Consider the following 21,089-nt stretch of genomic DNA (forward strand, 5'->3'; position numbering starts at 1 on the left):
CAAAAGCAGAAAATAGGTAGCCTGGGCTCATGAAGAGCAGTCCTGGTACTAGACCACGAGGGATGGTGCCATGATGTGAGCTGGCTTGTACCACCAGTATAGCTCTAGAAGCAAGCAGTGCATCTCCATTCACCTGAGCTATCCATCCTGCCAAACAGCTCGTGAGCACTGTAGTGGAAGTAGTACATCTTAATATTCTGGCAGTGCTTATTGGTTTGGCTGTCTTGCAAATTTTGGCTAGACTGTTTTTGGGAGTCACTATGTGCCTGTCAAGAACAGAATGAAAAGCAGTAACAAACACACAAAATTGCACAGTTGTATGTTGAACTTTAATTTATTTATTTTCCTTCCTGAAGAGAAACTCAGTGTATACAAATTAAGGAACATATCTTTGGTGATGAGATGGCATTTGGACAAAACAGGGCACAGCTGAAATGGAGTCACTTTAAAGAACATAGTTTCTTTTTTTTTTTTTTCACGTTATATATATATTTTTTATTTTTATTTTTTAAGAAAGCACCATGAATTCCATCTTACTGCCAAGAACTAGATACTTTACTGCTACAAATTCATAAACAATATTAAAGGCATGCTGTATTTGAAAGAGCATCATGTTTCAGTTCTATTTGCCTTAAAAACAAATTATGTAAGATACATAAGCACTCTCAAAAAATGGTCTATGTGTCAAATCTCAACCTTGAATTAGACTTGCTGTTAAGGGCTTTCTATCCTGCTACAGAATCCAAAACTCAGCCATAGTTCAAAGTATTCAACCATTTTAGCAAACCTAAATTTGGCTATTCTTTTCCCTGGGATAGATAGCATTTGACCCTAACTACTATAAGGCACTGGCATGGAAGTGAGGACAAGAAAGAAAAACTACAGAACTTTTCTCCTCCTACAGTGAAGTATGAGAGTGGGTTATGTTGTTAGAGATGCTCCAGAACACATGCAGTGGGTAAATCACTTTTCTCATCTTCCTAAAGTCAGAAAACATTGGTTTGATACAACACTTAGTGCCTAGATACTCAGGGGTTGGTTATGAGGATAGTTAGATAAGAATTTTCAGACCCACTAAATATTGTGTGACTTGTTTAGGGGTGCTGAAACCTGTCCTTGGGACAAAAACTAAAAGCCACCACTATGGATTAAACACAATAACAGCTTTAGGATTTATGAGTCACTGTTTTGGACTTAGTCATCTAATTGTACTTCCAATTTCTGTCCATACTACTTCAACTCCATGCCTGTGTACTTTTAATTTCAAAGTTTCCTGTGTATCGTGAACTTGTCTCTGCAGAATCATAATTAAACCATGAGTTTAGAAAGTATAAATTTCTCTGCAGAAATCTCCTGAAGTTCCTCATCGAATGGATGACCCCTAAAAATACCTTCTGGTGATCACCGGATCAGGTTCCTTACCAACAGCCATCATATCTACTTTAAATGAAAATAGTGGCACAGTTGTGTTGTGGTTGCTCAGCTTATCCTGATGCCAAGGAAATGGGAGGCTGAGACTCACTGTTATTTAAAATCTGTAGGGGCTCAGTCACACATTTTATTATTATAAATAAATATATTATTATAAATAAATAAACTATAAATTTATTATTATGTTATTTTTTGTTTGCTTGTTTGTTTGGGGAGGAGGGGGAACCACATTTACTGTTTGAAAGAAATTTAAGAAATCAAGTCAAAAGATGCATAGAGTTGCATTTACATGTATATTAGAATATTCCATGGAGTATTTTGTCTTGAAGATCATAAAAAATTGGGCAATTCTGTCCATCCCTAAGCAAGTCAAGTGAAAAGGGAACTAAAGTGAAGTGGGGCTAAAGGTGTGCCCCTGCCTTCTATGTTTCTGCTGGCCATTGGATGTTATTTTGTCACCTAACTGCATACCTGTGCTGGACCACAAGCGTGGGATGCTGATATACATCATCACTCTGAGTCCAAAGGGCAGGCAGCAGCCGTTCTCAGCTGAACCAAGGCTCAGGCAAAGAGCTGCTCATTATGAGGCATTATCTCACTGAGAAAACCAGAGGCAGCTATTGCGTTGAAAAAAGCAGAGTGTGACAAAGCTGGGCTGCATACGCCAGAGGATGGAGGCAGCCTGTGAGTGGTGTGGAGCACTGACAGCAGCTGGAGAAACAATTGCAGCCCTACTTTCTGAAAGGAAAGGCCAAGTGCCAGATGGCAGCCAACCAGAAGGGCCTGGTTCTAAACAAAAGTCCTGGAAAAAAAAAAAAAAGCCCAAATCTAAAGAGGGGAACTAGTCTTCTGGGGCAACACGGATTTCATTGTGAGGTATTCAAAAAATAATATAAAATCTATTGTCTGTTGTTTTTCCAAAGAGCAACATTTTCTCTGATACCTGTAAGAAAAATATTACAAATGTTACTTTGCTTGTGTGTAATTTTGAAAGGAAAAAAAAAAAGTTTTGTTCAAGGGGAGTTTGATGTGTTGTTTAGCCTGCTCTGTCATTTTTCTTGTCTCTCTTCATAATCCCTATGCAACCCAGAAACGGCCAGTAAAAAAAGAGAGAACCTCTGCTTGTTTAATTACTTCCTGAAAATTTGACAACTACTACTTCAGTCTCATTGGATAATCTACTTTTAAATTGCCTAGTCTTTCAAAGACAGCATAATTATTTGAGTACACTTACTTCCCTAGCTATACATCATGCCTATCAAAATTAAATGCTTCCAACATACCATTGCAGCGTTTTAACATTTCACTTCTGTAATACATTTAACAGTAAATTGATCCTATACTTCCTTTTTAAGAAATTTTCATACCTTGAGCAGTGAAGCACAGTTAGAAATTGGATCTTTATTCTCTGACTGGGGAATAAAGTCATTTAAAGAATGACAGAGACTCATAAAATGCAAAATGTGGTGGTGATGTTCGTGATATTTAAACATTCTTTCCTTTATTTCTGTTTAAAAAGAGACTATTTCATTAATATAACTCATTTCTGAACAAAATGTTTAAACCGACAATCTCATGAATTTACTGTTTTGTTGTACATATACCCAGTAAAATGTATGTATTTCTGAAGGAATTTTGTGAACATTTTCTTTCAAAATGATAAAATTTTTTATAAAAACTGAATATAAAATTAAGTATTGTGCTTATTTAGCAAATTATTCCACTCATATTTTAACTGGCAAAAAATGTCTAATTTTAGAAATATTATTTTTCTATGATCTGTATGATTATTTCTACTTATTTATCACCAGAAAAACAAAAAGTACTCTTAACAACATGTACTGATTAATCAACAAAATCTGTATTAATCGTGTGCTCCGGGTGCAGCCACTGCAACAGGAGTGTATATTTTTCAGAGCTGGAAGACTCTTCCCCCAGTACTAGGATTTCTTCTGTGAAAAAAAAGGAAGTGAAAAGCAGTCCTGAATCCAAACCCCTCTCAGGTTTGCTGAGCACTTTTGAGCATTCCTTTCTCAGGATATGCTGAATTTGAGTGTTTGTTTTTTGTTTGTTGTGTTTTCTTGTTTGGATTTGTTTGGTTTAGTTGTTTTTATTTTGTTTTGTTTTGTTTTTTTCCTTGTAAAAAGACACATCAATAAGCCAAATTTTCAAAAGAAAGAGGAATTTTGTTTGCAGGAATGCATGCAGAATGTGGCCGTGGATCCCGTTGGTATATGCACCACACGTGTGTGTGTGCATGCAAGCCAGAAGACTGTCTACAGCATATGTGCAGGTCAATCCAGCATGAGCAAAACCAAAAGCAAATGAGGTAAAGAAATGGCACATAAAAAAAAAAAAAAAGAGAAAAAGAAAGAAGCCCCCCTTGGTTCTAAATCATCACAAAGACTGCAATATCCTGTTATCTATTGTAGTAACATCATATACAAAATAAAGAAACAAATGTTGCCCTTCTGTGAAGGGAGATAATAAAAGAACGATTCATTAAAAAGAAAAAACAGAGGAGATAAGAAATATGTTGTTTTGAGAGTTATGCTCAAGAAAAGCACAGACTGACATAACTTCTAAGCAACATGAATTTCTTCATATTGTCTGTTACTGTTGTCTTATGAAGGCAAACAGTATAGACATGAGATGAAAGACAAGTAAAAGCTATTGGATGTCTGTTTCCTGCAAACCTGTTTCTAAAACACACCATTGACCTAGTGTAAGAGTAATTTTGTATGCTGATGTTCGTTTATTTTTTCCTGCCACAGACCTAAAAAGACAGAAATAAGAGACTAAAAAGCACCAACGTAATATATTTTTTGGGAGCTGGTAACAAATGCATTTTACCCTAAAGATAGAATGCTGCTTACCAAGAATTGGTGTTGATTTGAAACATCCATACTGAATGCCTCTTTAATTCTGTTGGTTACCTAATGGTTATTAAATAGATATTAGGAAAGCAAATGTGTCAAGTCATAACATTAAATTATGAGTAAATAGCTGCCTCAATTCAGGCACAACATTTTTTAATTTCATGTCAAAGAATTAAAGAGTTACTTACCTGCTTTTAAAATTCAAGTCCATGACTTTATTGATATACCAAATCAAGTTTTGTTCTCCCTCATATCCTAAATGCACTTAAAAGTTCAGGAAATATTCAAAATGGCAAATCATATTAGAACTTATGAGACTTTTGCAGAAATAACAGTTAAAATAATAAATAGCACGCATAAATAAATCCTCAGCCCTTCCTCTCCTACAGGATCAAGGCAAAAAGATGTGACGAGAACAAATTTAGAAACAACCCGTAAAACCCACAAGAATGAACTTCAGTCCAGGAATATTTGCAAGATCTGGAAGAAGTGTGAGTAATCAACTATACATATGTTAAGAAAGTGTACATGTTAAGGCTGCTGAACAAAGGAATTAAATTCTGACAGTTGGAATCTCAGGGTCTCATTTAGCTGCTGAATGAACCCTGGCCAGCAATTCCCACTAACACTGGTGTTATGCTCTTCCACAACTTGCAGTACTTATCTAGCTGCCCACGTAAGGTGTTTGCTTAGGCTGGAGGCATATTAAAGGAAGAGAATAACTTTCCATAACCTGACATCTGCATCCATGCTTTTAGCATACTTGGTCTGCTAACATGCATAGGTGGTGCAATTTTTTATGTGGGTAGCATAATAAATAGTAGCAGTTTTTACTTTTACAGAGTATTAAATGGCACACACAGTTGCTCTCCATTTCTCAGCTTTTTATTTTCTCAGTGGCTTAAACAGAGTATGTATGTAGATTAATTTATTATGAAAAGAACCAGTCAGAATTTATTTGTGGTAAATTAATTTTGATTAATGATATGAAAAATATAAAGATCTCAAATTTCTGTAAAGAACTAAATATAAATGTTTCTGTTCAGAAGAGTAGTCCATAACAGTTTTCTCTGAGTATCTCATGCTTGCTTAATATTTAAGGTCAGAATAGTCACAGTAGAATTAAATCACTGTTCTGAACCGAGCCATGCTCACAGAGCGATTTATCAAAACGGATTAGATCTTAAAAATCAATCATTCCAAATGAAAGAATTCCAGGTGACATCCCACCTGGAGTTAATATCTAATTAAGTATAACAAACTCAAAGGGGGAAAAACATTTCTTCAGTAACTCACGCACATGTATCTGATATTTCCAAGTTTTCTTAAATTCTACACAAACTCTTGCAATACCTGCCAAACAAGTTCTATAATTTTGTTTCAGTCCCGGTTATCAAATTCATGTTAACCTGAATGCCCATATAAGATAATTAACCACTCCTAAAAATTTGATCTATTTTTAAAAACTTACCCTTAAATCAGTTTCCAAATAGAAATTTGACCTGGAGTTTTATAACTGTATTTTAAACTTCATTGATGGTAAGTGTGAATTTCAAGTTCTTAAAAATACCTGAAAAAGAATTTATTCTCATAGTGGTTTACAATATTAATAGCAGTGACAGTAATAATAAAATCTGCATTTAGTTTCTTATTCCTGTTTTTGTATGTTTTTGAAACATTTGCATTTTATTTCCTACTCTCAGCATTCCTCTAACGGGTCTTTGCAGAGCTGCTCCGTGACAGCCATCATACAAATAATTTTCTGGGTTTGAAATTTGTCTGGGTTACATGCATTTTCCTTAGGGCAAGACCCAGGGGAAATCCTCACGGCAGTGAAATCTGTTTCACAATTGATTATGATGGAGCCAGCATTTTGTAGAGCAAGTACATTTGTAAGAGCTAGAGTTTTTCTGTATAGGTAGAGTGCTATGAAAAGAGAAACAAGTCAAAAGTTAAATATCTTTATAAGTAAATATATTCAGTTTTTGTTTTGTTTTTTAAATGGTGATTTTGTGACAATTTGCAGTAAAAAAGCCAATTGGGCCAGAGATTCCTTCTCTCCTTGAGGGATTTCTTTTTACTTATTTATTTTTTGACTTTGAGGAAGGGTAAGAATTATTTCTTTAAACTGGCTGAAGATTAAAATTAACACTGTACATTCCAATTATTATCAATTCATCAAGGAATTAAAAGAGTTGGTATCTTATTTTAATTAAAATATTTTTATCAGATAACCTAAGCCTCTAAAGCCATATATTTGATTTTAATTAAAAAAAATTCTGGTTGTGATCATTGTTCAGAATTAATATACCAAATAAAATATGGGAAGAAAGGAGGTAAAGGGAGGTTATATAGTGTTACCTGATAAAAGGAGACAGTAATATTTAAAATGAGGTAAGCGTTACACCGATTTATGATGTATTTTATCTTCTGGAGAAACCCTAGTTTATCGTAGTGTCGTTCAGTTTGAAACGTCAGCTGTATATCTTTCTGCTTTCGAATGTAACTCTAGGTTGAAAGGAAAAGGTTTGCAGTGATGTGATGTACAAGCAGATCAAAAGCTTGGCATTTTTTCTGGGATAATTCACTTTTATATTGAAACATTTTTGTTGTCATAAATGCATAAATATTATACATATCCTATAAATATCTTGAAAGAATATTAATTAATAACACTTAACTTGCCTCTCATCTTCAGAGTGCTGTACAAACATCTACTAATCAGAAAGGATGAAAATGTTCTTTTTGTTTTAGTCCTGACTCAAATTTTCATGTAAACATCCCCAACCCTAACCCACTAGCACCAGAATTTCAATTTTTTTCTTGGTTTTGAAAACAAAACAAAATATCTTCATCTGTAGCCTGCTTTTCTTTGTATCCATACTATATTTGTGTCAATAATTTTGCCAGTATAAAAGGGATTTAGTTTGTAAGAAAATAGAAATGCTCATGTGGTGGCCGTATAAACACAAATTTAGTGCTCAGGTAACACAATACTGGTAATGGATTTATTCTCAGCATATACTCCCGTAAGTTGTAAATCAGATTTTGCCTCCATTGTGTATGTGTTTAAAAGCTGCAAAATCTTCCAAATTGTTCTTGTGCTGAAAATAATAATTATAAAAAAAATCCAAAAATTATAAAATCCCCCAAACCCAATAGCAAAACAACAAGGCAAAGTAAATCAGTGTCTAAATCGCCCACGTAATCTAATCACTCAAAAGCAACCCACCAGCCAAGGTTCAAACTAACCTGTATGTCACAGCTGGAGTAGGCAATGCGGAAAGCAGAGGTGGCACTTTGCTTCAGTGACATATGATGCAAGAGAGGAAAACAATCTGCCTTTTAAAGATGGTACTGAATGTCGTTTCTTTGTGTGTGTATGGTTTTTTTTGTTTGTTTTTTTTTGTTTTCCTTCCCTAAAATTATAAGATATCCAGGATCCAAGAGTTCCTGCGGCTGAAAGAGGAAAGATGGCATTAATCTGCAGGTCAGCAGGATTTCATTTCTTTCAAGGTAGCAGCTCCTACCTCCTGCTGATTTCCAAATACCAAAGAAGCAACGACATGTCACTTCTCAGTGATTGCCCTCTAAATATGCTGTTGGCTTTCAGCTCTGAGAATTATGCCAGTGGACCATTTACCAAGTAACACTACAACCATGTAAGGCTGATCTCTGTGCTTGAAGGCGTTTATCCACCCCATTTCTGCATGCACACTCATATATCCCATACAGAATGCATTTCTAATGTTCATTTCTTAGTTCTAGTGGTATTAACTAAAGGAAGAAAAGTTACGGTCTTCATTCGTACTCTCAGTTGTTTTGCTCTGTATGAACTAAAGCCAGCTGCCCCGAGCACCGCTGTTTATTTCCATTTACAGCAATTTGTAGGATAATATATAGTTTTAGTATAAGGTTTATAGTTGCTTGACACTATTGTCAGCATGCTTTATTAAAGAAGTGCAAGCCCTGAAGTCCCATGCCCTTCCACTTTTTATCTTTAAAAACTCTTACTTCAGGTTACAGTAGATTTATTCATCATGTTGTTCATTTCTGTATCTCTTCACATGTTCCCAGAGTAAATGGGATAATAATTACTGTAATCTATAAAGCTTTAACATATTTGCCTCAAGAGAGTTCAGTGTCTGGGCCATAGTGTTAACATCTCAGATGTAAGTACCAGAAGAGAAATTACAACTAAACCAGAAGGATAAATTTTTGTTATTAGTACTATTGTTGATTTTTGGTTTTGGTTTTGCGTGATTTTTTTTTTTTTAAGCCTGACTTGTTCCACTTAAGTAAAAGAAGAAACTTGCATAAAACTTCCAGGGACCTCAGCTCACAGTTTAAGCTCATTATGACAGATAAGGAATTAATGGCTGTTGAGAACTCAATATGTGTCCTGGGGATTTAAATGAACACAGTTCAGGCATGTATGACAGCAGGATCTCATTTATGCATATGCGATCACTTACAGTCTCATCACATCATCCTGGTGGATCCATTGGGCCCATTCCACATTGGATGAATGCAAATGGAGAGTTTCCCATTGACTTGGGCTGCTTTGGGTTTGGCCCACTGAAGAAAGCAGTTCTTGAAGTCATTTTCAGACCTTGTCTTGGCCAGACTCATTGGGAGTTCGGATCAAATTTAGAAGTGCCACTTGGGGCTTTAATTTTTGTCTGTTAGTCTTCCAATGAATGGCTTGCAGATAATAATCTGCATCATTTATGCACTTACCCAGACAGATGTATATGCATGGATGCACACAAAGACGTAGACCACAAAGTCTTCTTTAGGAAATTAAGTGTATGCCTATGCCATGATAAAAGAAGAAAAAAAAAAAAAAAAACACTCAAGCCTTCTCAGGATAAGAAAAACTATTGGAAGACCTAAAACAGAGCTTTGATCCCATTCATTACTGAACTGACAAAGAAACAGAAGCATACAGGTATCTCTTGACTCTTCCTTCAACTGTTCCTTACTAGAAAAGTATCTGTTTGGCTGCTGTTTGCTAAGTTTCTATCAAACTGTGAAATACATAGAATTTTGCAACCTTTAATGTTCATGGAGCACTGGCAACAAGTTGATGTTTATTAAAAATATTAAGAAAAGAAAAAAGAAAAAAAAATAAGTACTTATACAGGAGCCCAATTAAACTCTTTCCTGTTTTTCTCTCTCTGAGAGAATCTTAGCATTTTCCTGAAACACTGTGCTACCTTGATAATGAAAGAAAACAAACACATAATCAGCGTCTAACTTTTTCATTCGTCACTGCTTTACAAGCTCTGACTTCAGAGTTTTATACATCAGTATGTGGAGGGGAAGTTTTCAGACAAAACCATGCTTTTGCTCACAGCAGTAGAGTGCAAGACAAACATGCAGGCCAAATTGCTCCTTCCTAATTGGTCAGGGTCTACAAATTACAAGGCACTGTAACATGCACAGAACTGTCAAAAGACACTGGGTCACCAGGGACCAGAAGAATTTGCCCCTGCACAATTCTAAAAGAAGAGTTTTGATCTCAGTCTATTGCATGATTTCTCCTGTTAAGCATTTTGCCATTGGTTCTCACATTGGCTTTTAGTATTCATTCATTCATACCACCCACAAACCAAACAAAACACAACCCCCAGGCATTTAGCCCTATAGTAGCTGTTGTCAGCCCCAACAGTTTATCACCTCTGTTTTACAAATGGTGAACTTGGTGCACGGAGGGACCCCCCATTTACCACAGTCAAACGAGTAGAAACCTAAAAATAAAACTGCTTCTCAAGTCTCCTATAACTAGCTGCCAAGACCCTAGGTACATATCCATATTTTTCCAGCCACATACTGTGTCCTCAGAAATTGAGTGCAGAAAAACACCTTCCTTATTCAAATTCATTTTGATTCCAAGAAAGAGAAACTTTGACTTGTTTGCTGTGCTTCACTTGACATACTGCCTCCAGGGCAATGTTCAAAATGACCTTGCATAACAGTTTACATTCATAATCCATCATTGTAGAGAGAAATCAAAACAACAGAAGCTTTCCCATTCCGTACTGACATGCTATTGTTCCATGCAGAGTCCTTGAGAAAGGATTGGGGATGTGTGCAGATTCAAACTATGAAAAACTCCAAACACCCAATGCTGGCAACAGGCATTTGTAAATTAGTTGCAAGAATCGAGTGACTTAAAGTGAACCAAATAACATTTCTTTGAAGCTCAAAGGCCTTTTTAATGCCTGATAATGAGGTCACAAATCCTGCTGAAATATCTCAAGGATCACTTTTAGAACAGATTTAATACTAATATATGCAGATGTTATCCCCTTTTGCAAGTAAAAGAAACATTTTTTTCAGTAAAGACTGCCTTTAATACAAATTTCTTTCCCCTTCCAACTACTTTCTATGCCTATCAGTATAATATTCCAGGATCTTGCAAAACAATTTTATTACTTACCAGAACAGGAGAAATCTCACCCCCTCTTAACTTGAAGCTGATAATGAAAACCTCCCTCATTCTACTTGTCAGTCAAAAACCAAATGAAACCAAACCAAACCAAAACATTCTTGCTCACCTCACAGAGTGGGTGAATAAATAAATATGACACAGCAGGTTTAGTGATAAGAAGTCAACGACTTGATAAAAACCTTGAATTCTGAACTATTCTTATTATCACCAGATCTCAAACAGTTTTGCTAAACAGCTCCAGTTCTTTGCTGAGAGAAACAAGGATGGAAGCTTTACAATAGCCTTCAGTGCTTCTTGATAAATAGCAAAAAAGCTCAGTGGAAATGTTCAACTTCTTTATGATTAAAAAACAAACCTTTAATGTAGTTTTTGTTTACTGTGTCATAAGTGCAGCGTTGGAAGTTGTTGCCAAAGAATCATTGGAACAGGCATCACTAAAGCAGTGTCAGCCAGCCAGCTCTTTGAAAATGATTCAGTTCCTCTAGTCTTATGACTAAAATAATATCCAGTGGCTCCAGCTCGAAGCCTGGTTAATACATCTGTCCAGAACACATAATTACTCGGTCATAACATTCCCCCGGCCACCAGCCAACAAACCAATCAGCATTTCTTCCTAACTCACTAGAATTTTTGCTGCGTCAAACTGTTTGATCTCTAGGTAGTAAAAATGCAAAAAATTGAAGGACACTGCACTGGAAGGTTTTAATTTAACATAGTTTCTCATGGAAATTAAATCTGAAAAGAAACATGTTTTTGTTGACTTTGTTAAAGTTGAGATTTTCATTCTGCTTTGGGAATTATATTAACATATATATATTGCAGCCTTCTTGTTATCTCTTCACCAGCTAAGATTCTGAAATATGATCTCAGTTTCATTAATTGCTTTCACAAGGAAACTCGTGTTTATGAGAAAGTGAAGTGACATCAACAAATTAAAGGCCTTTAGGTTTACAACTACCAGGGAATATATTATATATGCAATGTGTAGAAATGAGTCTGAAAGAGATGAAATACGGTCTGTATTTATACAGATGCTACTGCCCACAGTTCTCTAAGCTTTACTTGTAAAAGTACATGTTTAATTTTCTGAAGCTAAATTTTTGAAAACTCAGATCCAGATCCCGAGGCACTGGAATCAATAAAAGCTTTATATTGACTTCACTAGGACACAGGATCAGGAACACTGTATCATTATACTTACTTCCTCTATCATGTGCCAAAACCACAGCCAGGAAAGCATTTTATGCACGTTTCAGAGTAATTCAATCTTTTCTCTATAAAGATATGGTATTTCTAAAATGACAAAAGAAATTGCCAAAATTTCTGCAGTGAAGAGCTCAGGCAACATCCTCAGATGTGCAACCTAAAAGAACCCGCATCATTTCCAAGACTATAGTATATTTATTGCTCAAGAGCTATATTTTTATGTAGTGTCCTTTTTTTTATGGTGCATATAGATCAGTAAGCACCTTTAGGTCATGGCAAATAATTGGAATTTAAAGGCACTACAGGAATACAAATAAAGAGCAGCGCACCACCCTTGTCCCCACTGAATACTGGTCACTCATTCTGGAGAACAGGAGACAAACAAACAATTTCCCTAATCTACTTGGCAAGAGCCACACAAAATGTGTACACGGGTTATGTCAAACCTAGTGCATGGGTGAGAAATGTCAGGTGCTCCTGTTCATCCCAAGAGAAAGAGTGTAAGGAAGATGATGTGTCTCTCATCTGGAATCCGCATACAGATTTTCTCCCCATAGGAAAGAAGACATGAAAGGAGGAGGGGTTGGGAGAATCTTTTTTTCATACAGAGTTAGGATGTGGCTGGAGTGACTCCAGAAGAAAACTCAAGAGAAACTTTCAGAGAAACTCAGGTCTCCTGATTTAGACTTTGCTCTTTACTCCTTATTGGTATCAAATCTCTCAGATTCAGCACGTACTCTCTGAAAATGTGAAATCTGAGGTGGATAAAATCCAAGCAGTGTGCTCTGAATTTTTGACCTATTATAAGACACAGATAGTAAAATATCTTACAGGTTTATAGATTTGTTCTGCAAATGTCAAAAACTGCATAATCCATTTCAATATTGACAATAATTTGATGCACTAAGGTGTCAGAGAAGACTGCAAAATGATTCCCTATAACCACAAAGGTTGTCAAGGAATTATGGGGTTCTTATTACATACGCCAGCTTTTGTTGGAAAACACCTCTGGTTTCCTGAAAACTATCTTACTTACAAGCAAAGATAAGTTTTCACAAAACTTTTAACAAAATGGCAAAACACTGTATAACTTGCATCCCTCTAGAGAATACTAGATCATAAAGAGAGGCTGAAGATTCTTTCTTTATTTCTAAAGAATAGAGATTATTATAGAAAATAAAGATTAAGGCCAATGGATTATATTGGAAACTGCAAGAAAGGTGTTGCTTGAATCCATGCAAGCTACCCACAGCGGTCACCTCTTTGTGCAAATGCACATTTATCCAGCTTTAATTGTATGATCCCACTTTAGATTTTCAACAGGATTCCTGTTTTATTTGGTGTAATCATAACACTGCCTTTATTATGTCATCTGCTTTCCTTGTATGCTTAAGTATTACACAGAAGCATATCATCCAAGCCCTGCCTTGAACACAAAATCCATGAACTTCATGTTTTTATACCCACTTCCATGTTTCTGCCTCACAACAAGTTTAATGGAGTGCTTTGCAGATTTATTTCTATAGTACCTTATTATTAAGACCCATGAGGTTATTGACATTTTCATTTTCATCCTCATACAGAAACCAAAACATCAAATCAGGAGCACTCATAAGTTTGTGAGACCATCTTAACGTACATAGTTCTGTGAGAAATTAGACTTTAAATACACAGAATCTGAAAAACAGCACTGAATGATTTCAGCAGTAATCACAAAGGCTCAGTACCCATGGAAAGCTGTCCACAGGTGTTTCAAATTAGTTAACATAAGAAATTATGAATACAAAGCAAATAGTATAAGTAGTACTTTGCTTTACCTCTCATCTACAGGAGTAGAAACCAACTAACCACCACCAACAAAAAAATAGGCCACTAGAAGCAGCATTCTCAATGAGCTATTTTTTGTTTGTTTGTTTGTTTTCCTGTGTTCTGTTGTTTCATCTCTTTCTTGTCTATGTGATAATGAAAAATTCCTAGAAACAGCCAACACCTTAGCTACAAAAGCCTTGTGCAACTCAGAGCATTGTACTGATGCACAGCACAGAACTGCACAGAACTGGCTTTCTGGCTTCAGTTATCATTGCCTCCCCTCTCCCAGTTTCTATTCTTTTGTAGTACATCTAAAGAAAAAGGTAAGGAACATATCCTTTCTATCCCCTCCCCCTTTAAAAACAAACACACACACACACACAAAAATGTGTTTTATCTTTAGTTTATCTTTAGAGAAACAAAGCTAAATGCCCAGTCTCTGGGCTTGATCAAACTAGCTCTGAGGATACTGCAATTAATTGGAATAATCTTATATGCTTTAGGACAAAGGCATGAGCACAAGTTTCATATTTGGAAATAGATACAGATTTCTGCCAAGCTTTGTCATGGCTGGGGTTTTACCTTAAAAAATTGTCCCTCACAATAATATAGCTACATGATTTTTTTTTCTTAGGTACAATGTGCAGAAAGGCTCTATTGCAGATATAGATCTGCCTTATGAGGTTTTACGTGAGGTAACAGTGGGCTTACTGCCATCATTCTTCTCTCCCTGGTTGCTTAACTCTGCACATACCTCAGAGGTTATTTTGGGCAAATAAATTTGTACACAAAACAGAGTTAAAAATAATTAGTAACTCTTGTTCACTGGTGTCAACCTGAGTTACCTGCAATTGCCTGCACCTCTAGTAACAGTTCAAATAAGAGTACAGGAGACATTTCAGTAATGGCCCTACCCATTGGCCAAGTTCATTTTGTATAACTACAAAATGTTCCAGAATGTTTGTGTAACTACTGTATGTTCCAGAAAACCAATGATGCCTTTTTCTGGGGCAGAACAAAATAGCTTTTGCTATTTTGCTGTCTTGCAGACTTAAGATAATTTCTAACTGGAGTTCATTACCTCAATGTATCTGCATTTCTTCAGTTTTAAAATATTTCATGACACAGAAAACCCCTTTCAGACTCCTTGTTCCAACAGCAAAGATTTGAGTCTTGTATTCATGACAGTACTTACATGGATGGGAATCATCTGATCAGATTTAAAAACTTGCGTGCTCACAATTACATCCACAGCAAAAGTTGTCGTCTAGATTATCTTTTATAATTAATGAAATAAATGGTCAACGTAGGGTATGATTTCAAATGTCTCTCTCTCTATTGACTATAACTGTAAGTTACAGGCTATGAGCTCATATAGATATATCTCAGGTAAAATAATTTATCTTCAGTGTCTGCAGCTATTTTCACCAACTAATCAGCAATGGATATACACATAGCAAAGCTTAAGGCAGCTCCATCTTCTTCGTTTATAATACGAAAAACAAAAATAGGATAATAAATATTTTACATTCAAAGATATCAATTAAATTCTGCTGTTCAAACGTGATACCTGACTTTTCTCACTAAGATACTATAGTCACTGTCCAGGTCCAGTTTTAATTACTTTCTACAAGCAATTGTTCTTATAGTTACAGCTAGCCAGGATATCACAGCATGAAGCAAACAACATGTTCTCTTGACATGATCACTTATATCAGATAATCGAGTGCTCTCATTAAAACATCACAACTCATTTAAGACATTACACAGGGCAAGAAGTATCTCAAATTTACACTTCTGGCCTTCAGCAAGGGCTGCTTATAAATAAGACTATATTTTAGCAGGGTCATAAAAACAGGTAGCTGTTGCATAAACAACAGCATTTCCCAGCCAATTAATACATAATCTAGAACTATGAACTTGTTTTCATCTTTAAATGCATGTAAAATCTGAAGCACATCCATAAAAGGGACACAGTGACATCCAAAAAGAAACATTTAAATGACAAGCTGGGCACTTGCACAGAGCTCTTGGTTAATTTGGTTTAATTATGAAATCAAAGTGCAGCTGTGGGGCTGAACAAAGACTGTCACAATGGAGTATGTTCCCAGGCTTGTTGTGCAAAAGGACACATCTGGGGAAAGACTGCTGTGTATGCTTGTTCAGAATAGAAAGGTGGGGTTTTTGTTCAGGTTTCCTCCCCACCCTCCTCCGCTTTCTTTTGAATCATGCATTATATTCTGTTCAAAATTAAACACTTTCATCACAGCTGGGGAGGTTTTTGTTTGTTTGTTCTGTGTTTGTTGTTGTTGTTTTCTCATTATTTCTTTCTATAATAAGCCTCTAGTGACTTAATTTGAATTAGGATCTGTGTGAAGAAGATATATGAACAGACATTACACAGCTCATGTTAAAAGTTAAAATAAAGAGAAAGAATGATCCTTCCACCTCCCTTCCCTCTGTTTCTTACATTTGCTGGAGCTACAAGACATTTCATGTTATGGTCCTTGCTGTGGTACTTCCCACTTTCAGGGAGGCGGTGCCTTCCCTGCTCTTCCTATCCCAAAAACCCAATTTGAAGTGCAACGGGCATATTCCCATGGTCATTTCTCCACGTCTTCCAGCCCACAGCTTTTCCCATCTTTATTCTTCCTTGCTTTGCTAGGACTAATAAAACACATAGTTGGCAGTTCTTAGTAAAATATTAATTTTATATTTATGTATATTAAGTGAACAAAGCATTCTGAAAAAGAGCTTCATATGTCAATTTATTATGTCATTTAAAGAAAGGGAAAAGCTAGCAAATTGTTCTAAATTATGCCAGAAGTGTGATTTGTACAGATATAAAAAAAAAACAACAACCAAACAAAAAAAACTTTAAGTTACAGCCAATAGGTTTATATACTTAAGGTTTTATGTACCACCTTATGCGGTACATGTGGTCTAATCCTCTTTTCTTTTCCCTGAGTATGCCTTGGCAAAAACCATTTACATAGGTGATGGTTATGTAAGGAAAGTTTTCCCTGCAATCTTCATTATTGTTCTCTGAGTATCAGAAGATTCTACTAAGTCCCACCCTGCCAAATGTCCACCTAACCACAGACACTGGGGTATCTACATTAGGCAGGTAGACCCCTTCTACCATTAGTGGAGAGAGGCATCTAGCAACCCAGTTCCCCCCTGGAGATGCCATTGATTGTGAATCTCAAATTTGGCAAAACTAAGGTAACACAATCTCAGTTAAGTTTCTTTTTATCTAAGGGACTTAATTTCCACCCCTGCAGAGAGGTGTGGTGCATCTACGCCAATATCTAGAGCAGGTTTCATTATGGCACAACAGCCACAACCAACTCTGCCAAGTGGTGCTCTCCTTCCTCCACTGCCACCCTTTCCAAAGGTAATATTTCTCCTTCCACTCAGAAATGAAAATGAAAGCTAGTGTGTGACAGAATGTACAGTATGATGCAGACTACTTCATGTCATGGCAAAAACAGCTTGCAGACAGCATGCCAGTGATGATATCATTCATAGACAACAGTTAATTTGGAAACTGGAAAGGAGAAGCCAATATCTCTAGTGTTATGTGATTTTGTACTGAAAGGCCCATGCATAAATGCACACATGCACCAGACTGAAATCAAAAGCACTTAGTTCTGGAACTGAACACTAGGGAATGTGCAGTTGGGAACAACTTTGCATTGGTCAGTAGATGAGATAATTGGCTTTATTCTTTAACTTGTTATTGAACATATATTAACATTTCCTGACTTTTGCAGGCTTAAGCAGCAAGCTAGATACTAACAGAGGGCTTTCTTTTTCCCTGAGAATCTTTGCTGAACCATTTATCATGGTTTGTATTAGTATAAAAGAAAAACTTAAATTACCATTAAATACACCTTCGACTGAATCCAGCCTACATAGTAATGAGCAACAATGTATTCTGGATGAACTCTAAAGAGTTTCTTGCAATCATATATTCATCCCTTCACCAAGAAAATCCGCTGGACTTCAGGGAGTATATATATTGAACCGTGTGTATATAGATGCTGTATATATTACTGCTTCCTTAAAATAACAAGCAGAGTCACGAAAAAATATAAAGAATAAAGATGGAAGACATAACTGCTTAGTTTGGAAATTAAACATAAATTGAGGTGGAATTCTCATTATTTACTCAGGGCCTGATCCAAAGCTCTTAAAAGTCAGTGGAAAGAATATCAGCTTCACTAGGATTAAGTTGTGATATTACAGTTGGATGCTTTAGAAAATTGTCTGGGAAAGCAGCACAAAAAAGTCTACCTAGAAGTGGAGGGAAAGGGCTTCCTGGATTATCTTGTACAATTTTTACCTGTGGGACAGTCTTGTTCTCAGCTGACAAGGACAAGCATTGCTTTTTCACCTCCATGCAAAAATGAAGCTTGTTAGAGTTTTGCGGCACTGTATCGAGTGTAAGGAAGGGCTAGAGAAGGAAATAAAATGGCTTGGATAGTTCTTACAGGGACAGGTAACTGGGAAAGGACACCTGAGAGCAGCTGTGTCCTCGGCCTCTGCTCATTTGTTTGGTCAGGCCAGCGACTCACCTGCTGCAGCTCTGGGATCATGGCTGGGCATGACATGCTGCTGACAGCCCTGCTGAGCAATGAAATCAGTAGTACAAATGAAAGCCACTTATTCTCAGGATTTCCAGCATTATTTTCTTTATTACTTAGTACTTCTACTAACACTAAAAAATGCATCCAAAATGTAGGATGAGACCTTAAAGTCAGTAAACCTTTCCCTCGCTCTAAAATGACATTTGTTTTTCTTTTTGCTCTTATATTTATCCTTTGTTCCTTTGGAATTAAAGGATTACCACCACTAACAAGTTCATACATTATTCCAGCTGTATAATGAGTGCTGTGCTATCATTAAATTCAGCACACCAGAGGACCACAGTCTAAATATCACCTCTGGAGCACTGGCACTGTATGACATTTCCATGGGACACACCCTTAGGCATTTAAATGTACTAGAGAGCATGCAGCTTCCAATTGGAGAGCCAGAAGGGAAAATAAATGAGTTGAAAGGGTACAACACTCTTGAATATGTGCCCAAGAATGTATGAAATGACAGAATGGGAACAGCTTTTTATACATGCTTCTGTATTCTATGTCTATGACAGTGTAAAATTCAGTACTGAATACTCTGCAAAGTGTCTCTCAAAGCTATTTTCCCCTTCATTCTTACATCATTTCCTCCATGACTGGAATCCTCATGCTGAGGAATTTTTGTCTTCATGTCCAGCCACCAACAGATCATCTTTAACACACTTTTTATTTATTTTATCTTGTAGTATGCTTTTTAGACTTCTTCAGAAAACAATGTCTTTTGCTTTTAGTGCATACAACGCTCCTGATCACAACAGGTTGCACAAAACATGAGGGAAACAGAGCTATCATTATAATGTACAATCCTTTCCAGTAAAATACAAGCTACTTTGTTGCATTTTTCCCTTCTTAATTCTTTCTATAGCCATTTTACCTTTAAAAAATCAAAGCAAAAACTCAATAAAAAATCAGCTGTGGCCCATAATACCTCATTGATCTCATCTTCATCAGTGAAATAGCCATAGTCACATTGCCTGGAATCAAACTAAAGCAACTTACTGTTTAGTGAAATTATGTGAAGTATGTAGTCTCAGTGTTACATTGTCATCAATAGAAAGTATGATAGTAGTGGAGAGACTTTTGATTTAAAAAGTCTGGTTCTGTGCGATTGATTATTTCACAGATTTAATTTGTTAATAAAAATTAATTTCTTGTATGAAATTTTGATATTGAACTTTGCCTGCCCTGTTTTGATGGTAAGTCATCTGAGGAAAGAATAAAAGAAGGAATTTAGTGTTTGCTTGTAAAATCATTGGAAACAGAAACCTGAGCCAGCTGAAGTCTTACAGTAAAAAAAAAAAAAAAAAAAATTCCTCACCACCACATAGCTACTGTTTAATTGTTTATTACTTTGAAAATGTAGTCCCAATAGTAACATTAAAACCTGGTCCTAGGCCAGCCAAGGCACACAAGGTAGAGCTGGAAAAGATCCAGTTAGTTTACAGCATCACATTTTGCAGTGTCAAAGCAGCAAGTGTTTACTTTAGATACAAAGACATCATAATATCTTGTTTAAATTAAAGGATGAAAATATAAACAGACTGAGATAATTTTTTTTTTTATGTTTAGACTCATCGTAGTAGAAACAGCTTGCAATATATGGATAAAACTAAACAGATACAGTGATCTTATTCTGGGAAGCCTAACTTTTACCTTCAAGATCCTGTGTCTGTCCTGGCAAGCCAGCTGAGAAGTTCAGCTGCTTAAACTTCAGTGTCTGAATTTAAAGAAAAACTTCCAGGAAAGTAAGTCAACAATGCAAAGCAGGTGTGTGGAACTTCAGCGTTCATGTAAAGAGCAATTTTCACAGGAAATATAGGCTGTTTGACTGCCAGGTCTATTTATGGCATCTTCAGTTTTTTCCCCCACCACATTTGTGCTAGAGGTACCCAGAGAAGTATTTGGATGTTGAAATCAACACCATGTTTTTTAGAATTTTATAAAGGGGTCTTCCAGAAGACAGCTGTGATGTGTCTCAGTCCTTAATCTCATAAATCAGTTGCAAATGGAGACCTGTCTGCTGCTTATGGTAGCAATTTCACCCCCCAAATGCTAATATTGCCACCTCCACCACTTTCCCTACAGTGCATCAGAGCATGGTGGTTTGAACTGTGTAGGCAGGAAGCAATCTATTCCTTGAACAGGCACTTTCCCCTTTCCACCCGGCTCCCCCAGGCTAAACAATATTCAGGAGTTTTTCATGTAACAGCATGTTCTGCAGAGTGTTTTGTTCAATGTATATTCAGGTAGGCTGAAGGACCCAGGGCAACATTGCTCAGTACTTTTTCCTGTGGTTTCATTTATTCTCAGGAAGCTGCTCCATCCAGCTTCTCACTCTTCCTTTCCTCCCCAGAATAAAACCCAACACAATGCCAAGAGAAACCCACAGTCACCTCACAGTGTTAGTGCCCTTTTCCCTCAGTCACTGTCATACTGTAGTGCATGGCTGAGATTTTGGCCAGTGCATTCCTCGGAGATGGCTGTGCCACCCCCAAAGGTGGCCATGAGCATGTATGAGGAGTTCATCTGATCTCCGAGACAATAAAAACCCCTCTCTGCCCTGCAGCAATCACCCCCTCCATCATACCCAGAACGGTATGGGTCTGTGGCCAGCAAAGTCTGTCATGTAGTCTCTATGCCTCTAACAACTTATTAGCTAGC

The 21,089-nt window shown here is 36.5% G+C and overlaps 1 long non-coding RNA gene across 4 annotated transcripts; it reads right to left on the reverse strand.

The window, feature by feature from the left end:
• Positions 1–225: 225 nt before the first annotated feature.
• Positions 226–20,114, reverse strand: LOC310899221. 4 transcript variants are annotated; one of them, XR_014584088.1, is made up of 8 exons: positions 20,082–20,114; positions 9,051–9,125; positions 7,563–7,769; positions 6,672–6,818; positions 5,782–5,880; positions 4,499–4,574; positions 4,308–4,367; positions 226–2,374 (listed from the first exon to the last, which is right to left on the reverse strand). It is a non-coding gene; the product is annotated as an uncharacterized lncRNA (long non-coding RNA). The 4 variants fall into 4 exon arrangements; XR_014584090.1 differs by lacking the exon at positions 226–2,374 and adding an exon at positions 3,157–3,383; XR_014584087.1 differs by lacking the exon at positions 4,499–4,574.
• Between the last annotated feature and the right edge of the window lie 975 nt (positions 20,115–21,089).

This window comes from Anser anser (genome assembly GCF_964211835.1).
Source record: "Anser anser genome assembly, chromosome: 4".
Taxonomy (NCBI): Eukaryota; Metazoa; Chordata; class Aves; order Anseriformes; family Anatidae; genus Anser; species Anser anser.